This window comes from Ceratotherium simum, chromosome 20 (assembly GCF_057802395.1).
Source record: "Ceratotherium simum simum isolate JZ-2026a chromosome 20, ASM5780239v1, whole genome shotgun sequence".
In the NCBI taxonomy this organism is placed as follows: Eukaryota; Metazoa; Chordata; class Mammalia; order Perissodactyla; family Rhinocerotidae; genus Ceratotherium; species Ceratotherium simum.
The window spans coordinates 11,704,510-11,713,977 of record NC_141919.1 but is presented as its reverse complement, the minus strand read 5'-3'; positions in this window follow the sequence as shown (position 1 = coordinate 11,713,977).

Below are 9,468 nucleotides of genomic sequence, written 5' to 3'. Positions count from 1 at the left end.
ATTTTTAGCATTTGCCACATACCCTTTTATCATTCCCTCTTTTTCTAATTAAATTTTTCCGAACCCTTTGAGAATAATTTGCATGCATCATGCCATTATACCCATTAATACCTTTAATTCACTGTTAATTGTGGAAGAAAACACATTCTCTTACATAACCACAGCAAGTTATTAAATTCAGAAAATTTAACACTGATATAGTACTTTAATCTGCAGTCCATATTTTATTGGTTATTCTAATAATATCAATAATAGCCTTGATGGCATTTTTCACTCTCTAGTACTGAATTCAGTCCAGGGTCACATATTTCAGACAGTTACATATCTCTTTAGTCTTCTTTATATTTTTAAAAAAAATTAGGAGTTTGTGTTGGAAATTTATCATCATAGATTGTGGCATTTCCATATTTGTGTGTGTGTGTGTTTGTGTTGCTTCGTTTATGATGATATCCTCAGCTCTTATGTCAAAAGCTGACTTTTTAAAAAATGCATTTCGACTGCAAAGTAATACTGGGGGGAGAATAGCAAGCATAAATCAGAACATCAGAGTAAGTCCCACCATGCCCACAGTGTACAAATAGCTGTTGATGAGTTTGCCATGCTTACTGAACTGAATAAGTATAAAAGCTTTTCGTGTGCCTTCCTATTTTCAGGCCCAATACAGTACGTTAACCTCAGAATATCAAATTGAATCAGGAGTTCTGAGAAGAGCCGCCTGCAAAGCATTTAGAATGACAGTCTTCATTACACTATCTAGATTCAGGTTGCAGACAACCGTAGCCTGGGCTTTTCCAACCTCTCACCTAAAGTCAGATACGCACAGCCACCCAAATCAACGACTGCCTTGCCACAAGGGCACTCCGACCTCTTAAAATGTGAAGTCCACCCAGGCCCAGAACAAGGATCCCCAAATTGTTAGGAAGAACCCTTTGGCCATGACATTTTTCCTTTCGAGGCCCAAATAGACAGCCCGGGTGGGGCTGCTCGCCACACAGTATGTCAGCACATATTATACAGTCTGGGGCTGAGTGGATGTGTCAGCTGCCCGTTAGACCACACTAAAATAGAATTGCTGGGAGCCTGAAGCATGAAGCATGATATTAGATAAAGTGATGAAATTTCACTCGATTAAAGAGCCACGTCAAGGACAGTTACCTCAGGAAATTCCTTTTTTCCTCAAATATTCTCGCAACTTTGATGAATTTATCGTTTCCTTGCTTATTTTTCATTATCGTCTGGGGCTTTATGAACAATAAAATTGCCCTCAGCAGGCACTGACATATTGGAGTGATCAGAATCATAGGTTATGTGGATTCAAAGAAAGAAAGGGGGAGACAGGATGCGGTTGAAATTGCCGCGGGTCAAAAGCCCTTGGAAATGTTGGATTGATTTGTTTAGACAGTTGTTTGATTTCTCTCTTTCTCTTTCTCTAGCTCTTTTTGTTTTCCTAGTAAAGGGATAGGAAAAAGAACAGAAAAGGGTAATCTTTTTTATTTTAGGCCAGTCGAAGGATAGGAACAGGAGCATATGGCTTGGCAGAAATTTTTATTTTTATTTATTTGATTTATAATGACAGGAGAGAAATGTGTCTTGCAAAGGGCTTCTTTTATCAAAAGCACTTGCAGGTTGAAAGTAAATGACTGCATACCTGTGTTGCTTCTTAAACCTGGGCTGGAAAACCACAGCTAGCCAGGCTGCAACCCAGAGCAGGAAAAAAAAAAACATTTTGGTTCATTAGTGCTTTACTCTGACTTAATTTCACTTACAATTACATTTAAGAAGTGAAAGAAAGGAAAAGTGAATATTCAGAGCACTTCAGTTTCACCTTTAGAGCTTAATGATTCTCCCAATCCCTGCCTCTCCCCTCCTGTCCTGCCAGTGAGGGGTGGGGGTTCTTAAATCAGAGGGACATCCTGGGACGTCCCTGAGGGAGCAGCACCCAGGCCAGCTAATCAGATCACGTAGAAAACTAATTCAGTTGGTTCAGCCGTGCCTTCTTTGGATTAGTTGCGAATGCGCTCATCTGGAGGGTTGAGGACGTTTTGGAGGTATAAGCTTTCAGCACCACTGAGGGTCATTACGAACTCTCAAACCCGGTCAATGATTGAGTAGCCTCAGTTCAATGCATTTCCCGTGCAATATTTTAACTTTGGTGCTCCAATTCCATTCTGTGTAAGTAGGCTGCTTGAGTTTTTAGATTCCTCTTTCTCCCTTCATAAAACAGGAATAATATTAGCATATTATACCTCTTCTAGCTTACAAGGCCGTAATGAAGATGAAATAAGGTCATCTATTTACAGGTATGTTGAGTTCTTAAGAAGAAAAGTATTATCTAGATTCCAAATGGTCCCATTATTATATTTTCCTAAAAATATTAATTTTTAATATCGAGGGGCAAAGAATTTCTGTGACCCAGTAAGCTGTACTTACTGGGAATGTGAGCCATAGATACACTTCTAGAAGTTTAGGTCTTCTTTTCCAGCAAATTCTTTAGGCATTACATGAATGTTTCCATAAATCATACTTCTTTTGTAACAGCATTTCCCAGGTGAGAGTAGATGTCCAAGGAAGAAATCTCTTAAATAATAGCCTGTTGGGAGGGGCAGGAAATGCAGGAAGGCTTGCTGGGTATACCGTTGGTGCCTCCGTGTTTTCATAATTGATAGGGCAAAAGTGAGAGGGGGAAATTTTTTTCTTTTAATTACAGAAAGAAAAGCACGATTACTTGCTACATGGAAATGTTAGACAATTGCTTTCAGATCCGGTTAACTGTAATCTTTCTTTTCTTTTTCCCCTGGAGCCAAGGGGGTTTTGTTTTTTGTTTTTCAAATTATTGAAGTGGTTTGAAAGATCAGAAGGCAGTTGTGCTATATTTTCTATTATTAGCCTAGAAGTGATAACAGCTTTCTTATCCCTTGGGAGAAGAGGCGGCAGTTGGAGGCTGAGGAATTCTCAGTGCTGTATTGGCAAGCTTTTCACCAAAACAAAGGAGTAAGAATATCTGCCTGTTATAAAATGATGAGTCTGTTATTTTTTTCTCAGCATGAGGTGAGGGTTAAAGACACACAGATCATTAGACAAAAGAGAGCCCACGAAGTGGGTGGAGTCGTAAACCCTCCCTTCCGTATTCTGGTGAGTTGGATTCTGGTCTGTTGGAGGCCCTGGACTGCTGGGCTGCTACTCTCTGCATCCTCAAGGCTCCAAGGGCCAGCTGCACCGTCTCCTGTGTTTTTCCCTACTCACTTGCTTTGGGATCTTGGTTTTTTGCTTGTGTCATTTTATTTTGACCTAACAAAATCCTTCACTCACCTACAGAATGAGGAAGGCCCACACGAGTGTTGGTTGGCAAGGTAAGGGTGCATCTATTTTTAAAGTGCAGGAGGAAGCGTGTGACACGTTTTCTTCCTCTTCACCAAACGCCTAGGCAGCACCAGGCAAGAATTGTCCTCTACATACGGTCATCTTGCTTGTGATGAAAATTACATATTTTTTCTCCAGCAACAATAAAAAAAAAATTACTTTGAAACCTCTCGTTGGCAGCTCTAATAAACACAATAGATAGAAGAATGTGCTTATCAAGACTCGTCCCCCTTTTCTGCATGGTAAACCAGTAAATATTCCATTAGAAGAAAGGTTTGATTTCCCACGTGGACTGTGAAATCTCTTGGGTTATATCAAGGCTGTAATTGAAGTTCAGAGCAGCTCAGAGCCTCACTCTAGGGGATGGGGGCTTTTTATTTTTCCTTCTTTCCCGAGAGGCTCTGATTAGCCTAACACTCATTTGGTGCAATAATGGAAAGGAAATTTCCTATAGGCAACTGCAACAGAGCTCCGTTGAGTGTTTGCTGCCTTGGGAGAATCGGGTCCTTCTCATATCTGCTGGGGAAACACACGCTCCCTGAGAGACAGGGATTGGGAAAACAGACGCCTCTGACAAGTGCAGAACTTCTCTTGCAGAATATTCCTGAGCAGTGCCCGAGGTGAGATTTTGTCTTCCCAATCAAATCGCCTTGGCATTTTCTTCTTCTTTTTAAAATTTATGTTTTTATTTTATTTTAAATAAGGGAACTGAAAGGGCAAAATGCAGTAGATGTGCATTCTTCTAATCTGAAGGGTTCATCATTTCCATTCTGAACACTGATTTCTGTCACCTCAGCCAGCACAAAGGAAGAGACACACTTCTTTTTCTCTCCATGACACCTTCAACGACATGACACACGACTGATGGACTATGTAATGATTGAACCAAGCCTGATCTTTCCGCCTGGGGGCACACACACCAGTTAAAGCCTCAGCGAGTCCTTATTTATTTATTTATTATTTTTTAGATCTCTCATGTAGTGGAGCTGGGGTATTTAAAATCTTCCTACTTTTTAATCCTTTAAAAGGAGAATTCATTTTTCTTATTACTGAGCAACTATCCTCACCAGCCAAAGTAGTCAAGTCTTCATTACAGGGAAATTCCACAAATATTTTAATCGTGATTCTTTCATTCTTTAATTACTGGAGTTTTTGTATGACCTCTTCTTTATCTGGCTACTGTGCAGAGGAGGAATTGTGTGTCCTTCCATCTTAAGGTTAATCCATCAGTCACGTCACTTTGACTGATGATTTGCTTGCCCAGGTACCACACGACACACGCTTTCTGCTGGATTCAGCTGGACTCATTCCTGTCTGGTTTATGGTGGTACAGGACAGGGGGTGTGCCAGGGAGCTTGCTCGCAGCCAGTGCTGGATTTCTTAAGAGCACTTGAGCATCTTTTGAATGACATGGGAATTCCTCTAACACCGCTGACATGGGATTCCTTTAAGATAGACAGTGGTGCAGTCTTTTTTTTTCTTCTGGCTGGTTTACCCAGGTAAGATTTAGTGTAAGGATAAGTGAGTGGACAGAAAGGAAGATGAGGTAGGTCTCGTAGATCTGGGTTTTAAATTAACAATAGCCACATGGAACATTAAGAATTAAACTACATTTGACGTGGCCTCAGGAGAAATGTGCCAGTCCCCAAGATCCATGGCATTTAAATATCATTCAGGACAAAGTTGCAAAGTGGCCAATTGATCTTAAAACTCATCACAAAGTGTGGAAACAAAGAGGAGGAAGGAATATCAGAAACATATTTTGTTTAGGAAGGCCTTACCAATTTAGGTGTGTTCAAAGAGAGTTCTCAGGGTGCCAACCTGGTGCCATAGCGGTTAAGTTAGTGTGCTCCACTTTGGCGGCCCAAGGTTCGCAGGTTTGGATCTCGGGTGTGGACATACACACTGCTCATCAAGCCATGGTGTAGTGGCGTCCCATATATAAAATAGAGGAAGATGGGCACAGATGTTAGCTCAGGGCCAATCTTCCTCAGCAAAAAGAGGAGGATTGACAACAGATGTTAGCTCAGGGCTAATCTTCCTCGCTGAAAAAAAAAAAGAGTTATCAGAGGCTCTATCTGAAAGATGTTGCTAGTTTTGCCTAATGTCAATCATTACCTGAATCCAACCGAGACTGAATTTCAGATCCCAAAAGATAAATGAGAGAAGAGTGGTGAGGCTGCTGGTCTGCTAGGGACAGACCGGTGGGGGTTAGAGAAGGTATCATTGAGAAGATAACATTTGATCAAGACCTTGAAGGAGATGATCAAGTCAGCCTTGTAGAATCTTCCAGGTGGAAATAATAGCAAGTCAAAGTCCATGAGGTAGGAGTGTGCTTGGTGAGTCTGAAGAAAACTGAGGAGACTAGATTTTCATGGAATGTTGTTCTAAATGGTGACAGAAGGAAATGTGGGACCATGAAAGAGGATCTCTTGAAGATGCTTGACACTGACGGGCATAACCCAATAGAAAGGGAGAAATTCATGCTATAGGGAAAAGGTTGGGAGATATGAAGTTTCAAGAGTTAGGTTCAAATAAGAGCGGGGAGGGGCCGGCCCCGTGGCGTAGCAGTTAAGTTCACCCTGTGCTTCGGCAGCCCATGGTTCACGGGTTCGGATCCCCGATGTGGACTGACGCACTGCTTATCAAGCCATGCTGTGGCGGAGTCCCATATAAAGTAGAGGAAGATGGGCACAGATGTTAGCCCAGGGCCAATCTTCCTCAGCAAAAAGGAGGAGGATTGGCAACAGACATTAGCTCAGGGATAATCTTCCTCAAAAAAAAAAAAAAAAAGAGAAAGGAGATGGAGTCTAGTACACATGTGGAGAGTTGGCTATTGAGGAGCCAAACAGTTCACCCATCTTCCCAGCAGGAGGGAAGGAAGGGCACATGGGTACCACTGCAGGTAACAAGGGAGATTTGGTGGTGGGTTGGTGGTGGGAGCTTCAGAAGTTGTCTTCTGATTGTGTGTGTGTGTGTGTGTGTGTGTGTGTGTCTTGACTGAGAGTAAGGATGGGGAATATGTGTTGGAAATTTGAGGAGAAAGAAAAAGTCATGAAACAGTCATCCAGGGCAGTGGTTCTCAGAGTGATCCGGTCTGCAGCATCAGCATCCCCTGGGCACTTGTCAGGGGCAGTTTCTCAAGCCCCACGCCATACTGACTGATTCAGAAACTCTGGGGTGGGGCCCAGCAATCTGAGTTTTCACATGTCTGCCAAGTGATTCTGTGGTAGTCTCAAACTCAAGAACCACTAGTTCAGGGTAACCGGAGAGTGATTGGATTATGGGAATATTGTATGATTGATGGGCAGAATGAAGGACCTCCTTGAGGACAGTGGTCAGGAATTTAAAATGAGATCAGTCAGCAAGCTTATGTGGCTTTCTCCAGCCATAACGATCTCTGTGGCTGCACAGAGTAAGACGATTAGACATAACCTGGCCTGGGGTTTTCCCAGGTGAGAACAATGAAACAAGATTGTTAAGAATATGTGCAAAGGAGTAATATAATGATGGACCATCACAAGCTAGGTAAGGTAGGAAACTGAGGGACTGTAAAAATATATAATCAATGGTTAACAGCTCTTAGTGGGGCCAAAGTCTCTTAGAGTAGTTTCTTAGAGTAGTAGTATTAGCGAGAATGAGGTAGAAAAAGACAATACTTGAAGCTGCAGTTATGGAGGGATTACATTTGCTGGTAATGACAAGTCTAAGGTGTGACCTTTGGAGTGAGTAGTCGAGGCAGGGTAGGGGATGTGGGAGTTGGAGGAGAGGGCATCAAGAAATTGAGAGTCTAGGATATTGGAAAGTTCATTCATATGGGTATTGAAGTCATCAAATGTGTTGGAGAAGTGGCAGTGAGCCAGGAGCTAAAATCTTCAAGGAGTTAGGGAAATGACTTGGGAGTGACTTGCAGTCACCTACAACAAATTGTAACAATGACTGATAAAGACTAATGACATGACATTCAAAGGTAAGGATTTTTTTCGGTTGTTGTTCTTGTGGTGGGAGGGAGGCAATATGAGACAAGGACCCCCACCCCCACCTCCAGGCCTGCCTGGCGTTGCAATAATCTTGCAAGACACAACAGCCATCTCTTCAGAGGGCTGGGTGAAAACACCTAGTTTCCTGAGAGGAGAGTCAGTTCATTTAGAGCAAGAAGGGAAAGGCAAGTTCCGAGAAGCACTGAGGAGCAGCTGAGGACAGAAAACAAATTCCAGAAGGAATTATGGATTTGGGGATGGGTTATAGAGTGCATGAGAAAAGATCAAATATAGAGACAGTTGAGGACAAGAGTCCAGGAAGGTGAGAGATGATTGGAAGTCCTAGGCTTTTTGTGGAGCCTGACATACATCAGAGAACAGGGCAAAATGAGATTTGCCTAGATGTCCTCAGAGCAGATATTGAGGACAAGCCTGGGAGTGTTGTAGGGCTGTGAGCAGGGGTCTTGCCAAGGGCATTCTGAGACCCCCTTTACTCCTGCCAATGGTGGTGTGAGGCCAGGGATGGGCAGTCCTATCCTTGGAATCTGGAAATCTATGAGAGGTGTAGGGACCAGGGAAAGGTGATCTTCTTCAATTGGATGTGTGAATGGTTGTCCAACTGGAGTAGATTCAGAAGTGTCTATTGGAAAATGGTGTTGAAAATGAGTCTAAGAGTAGATGAGTCAAGGCTAATTTAATTTCAACACCCCAAACCACACCCAACTCAAAAGTTAGCGGGTGGTGATAAAGTCCCACTTATCTATTCTTGTCTTCTTTAAGCCTTGGAAGTAAAAAAAGAAAAAAGGAGATATTAAAAATATCTGAATTTGTATCCATTCATCCTTTCAGTTTTGTGAGAACCAACGATTGTACCTCAAGTGTATCCGTTGGTATAATTTCTAGCAAGAGAGATCACTTCATTCCATGTTGGTGCTCCATTCACTTGTCCTGGCAGGTTCACATATGAGGAGTCATTTGGGTTGTTTACTGGTGAAGAGATGCTGTTAGGAACCAGCGTGGTTTGGTAGCTTGAGCACAGATCCTGGGTGTGAGGAGTGTGCGTAGGCTGCAATAGAGCATACTTTTCTGGGGATGCGCACCTGGAATGCAGACATGAGGACTACCCAAAAAGCAGTTGTGCTGGATGCCAAATACTTTCAGAGCAGCAAACTCCAGTGGAAACCTCTTCAAATCTGGCAAGAATCCCAAGGTCTCCGGGCTGTACACACTCAGTTTTCACACTGTAAGCCATCGCTTTGTGTGAAAATGCTCAGATGCAGTTAGAGTTCTTGTAATGTGCCTTTAGTGGCATAATACTGTATGTAGAGTGACAAGCCCTATTAGAAAATGCACTCTCCCCTCACATCCAGGCTTAATGTGTGGCCAGGGAGGGGACTGATGCAAAAATAATACCTCTTAATGAACCAAGATCGATTCTAGAAGAATTTAAAGAAAAATTAGGTATTTTCAAGGAAATGGGTAATGGAGGAATCTCCGGACAGCTGCTGGCAACTTTGAGAATATGCAGAGAGCTGGAGGGACAAGGGAAAGAGATCTGTTACTCCAAGGCTTGTACTAAGAAACAAAACATACAAAAACAACCATGAAACCCAACCAAAAATGCTCTGAACCTTTCAGGAGGACTTAAGTGGAATGTCGGTCCCTTTGTCACCCCCTTCCCCTTCCACTACCATTAGTACTGGTAACAGTGTCTTTTCTAGATCTTTTCTAGGTTTAGAACATATCATTTAAAAAGACACAAATGGAATCAAACTATAAATATTATTCTGTAATTGCATTTTTGATTTAATGTATTTTGGACATGAAGATTTCCTGTAATCTTTTTTTCAGCTGTTTAGTGTTCTATGTATAATTATGACATAGGTTATATAACATGTCCTTATGAACGTTGAAAAGGCTTTCATTTTGGCTATTACCACAAAATAGCAGTGAATATCCTTGTGCAAATATTTTTGTGCACTAAGGCAAGTCTCTCTAGGGACTAAATTCCTAGAAGTGTAATTCCTGGGTCAAAGAATACATGCATATATTTTTAGCGTGATGAGGAGGGCATTTTATTTTTGGTTCAAAGTGTTCTTACGAATCAATAAGTAAAAGATGAATAAGA